This window comes from Brassica oleracea, chromosome C6 (genome assembly GCF_000695525.1).
Source record: "Brassica oleracea var. oleracea cultivar TO1000 chromosome C6, BOL, whole genome shotgun sequence".
Lineage (NCBI taxonomy): Eukaryota > Viridiplantae > Streptophyta > Magnoliopsida > Brassicales > Brassicaceae > Brassica > Brassica oleracea.
The window spans coordinates 1,987,277-1,989,690 of NC_027753.1; positions in this window are offsets into that span (position 1 = coordinate 1,987,277).

Consider the following 2,414-nt stretch of genomic DNA (forward strand, 5'->3'; position numbering starts at 1 on the left):
TGATCTACGATTAGATATTTAAATTTTAAAAAAAATTGTAGAAATTTTTGAAAATTTTAGTAATACAAATTGTATAAGTATACAAAATAATAATATTTTGAAATTTGAAATGTTATATATGAATATATTTATTTTATAGATGATGTATGAGCTATTATCATATTTTACAAAATTTTACCAAAAAGAAATATCAATATTAAATGTATTATATGAATTATTACCATATTCTAATAAGTTTGCCAAAAATATAAATCAACATTAAATAAAATTATCCATGTCATATTTTTCCGGAAACCATGTCATCAATTTCAGTAGTCATGTCATATTTGTTTTGTGAAATTGATCGTAGAAAAGACATGTGGCAAAATCACTTCGCAAATATAATTAAGGGGATAACCATTGAACCAGAAACTAAGTAAGTCCGATTACAATTCTGGTATCTAAATTTGTGTCCAATCAATTTCTATCAAAACATATACATACAATGATGATGAAACGTACATGTAAGTTAAACAAAATACACATACAAATGATGATTAAATGTACATGTAGCTAAATAAAATGCAATAGTACCATCAAATAACATATATGATACATGTACCTTATACATAGGGCTGTTCAATATGGTAAAACCGAACCGAAATAGACAATATGGTTTGATTTTGGTATATACCATATAAACCGAATGGATATAATTTTATAAAAACCGTAGGATTTGGATATGTTTTGGTATATAACCGATTAAACCGAATAAACCGAACAAAACCGACTAAAAGTAGAAACATGTAAATATGTATCTATTTTATAACAATACATGAATATCTATTTGTTATATAAGTTAAATTTGTGTTAATAACTATTACCATAATGTTATAGTAATAAAGAACCATTCGTAAAACAATTGAACTATAATTAAATAACAATACATCGCAATTCTGACATCTTATTTTTAAGTTTTTTTTTTATCTTTTTCCTTTATTTTAGTATTCACTAAATTAATATGAAGATTATAAATTTTATAGAAAATAATTAATGGAAAATTTTCATAACTTTTTTCTTATCTCTAAACATACAGAGTTTTGTGTTCAATCGAAAAAGCATGACTTTAATGAACACTAAATATAGAAGAGTGGAAAAACTTTTCTTTCATGTTTCTGTTTTGTTTCATATTTTTATTTTCAAAATTTCAGGCTCTGATTTTAATTATAGATTTGATTATTTTATTTGATGGTAGAAGCATTTTTACTTTTTTGTTTATTTATTTGAACATGTAATATATTTTTAATAAATGGCTGTGTTGACAATATGACTCTAAAATTCATTTTATATGATCTCAAACTAAATAATTATGTTTTTTGGTATAAAACCGAATAAACCGAAAACCGACGGTATATAAACCGAACCGAACCGAAGTAAATATGGATTTAGAATGGTAGTTATATTTTACTAACCGAAATATCGAAAACCAAAAAAAACCAAACCTAAACCGAACCGATATCCGGATTGAACATCCCTAGTTATACACTACGTAGGTGATAACGCTAACTACACTTTGTTAGTTATACATGAACTAACAAATATTAGTTACAATAGTTTGTTTGAGTATCGATTTTTTAATCCATCATACATAACTCGAACTAAATAAATTATGAAGTTGGACAGAATGTGTTTTGATCCTACTTGTATGTAGGATGATAGTATATATACTCTTAGTTGTTATTATGCTGATAGATCATAAGATGAAGCTAACTCTGTCTCTGTCTAATATGTTATGGGGAATATTTTCTATGGAGGTTTTCAAATGAATTCTGATCCAAATTAGTTAACTTAAATTATTGACATTATGAAGATGACTGATATCTTGCATATTTGCATTGTTTTATCCATTCATTCATAAACATTTTCATCATAGAGATTAGGATCTAGACATGTTTAGGTTGCATTTTGCATACATGAGTCTCTATTAGGTACTGGAGTGCCACATGGAGTTCTTGGGGACATTTGGATGCATCTGGAGCCCAAAAGGAGGTGAAATAGGTGATCATTAAACGAGCAGAGCATGGGAGCGACCTCCCGGAGCGACATCACGAAGTCGCTGTGTCCCACCTCTCAGAGCGACCTTCCTAAAGCGACGCCATGAAGTCGCTCGCGTTCTCGTTACTCCGAACAGTCTTAGATGACCCTGGAGCGACCTCTCAGAGCGACCTACCAAGGTCGCTCCCGATCCAGAGTGACCCGTTGGAGCGACACACCAAAGTCGCTCGCGACCATCGGCCCTGGAGCGACTTCCCGGAGCGACACCTGCAAGTCACTCCGCGTTGTTCTGCTGCCGAAAATCATGATTTCTCAAGGACCTTTTTGCAATTTATTTTGGACGTTTTGCACTTGGAAAAACCTATGTTTTAAAGATCTTT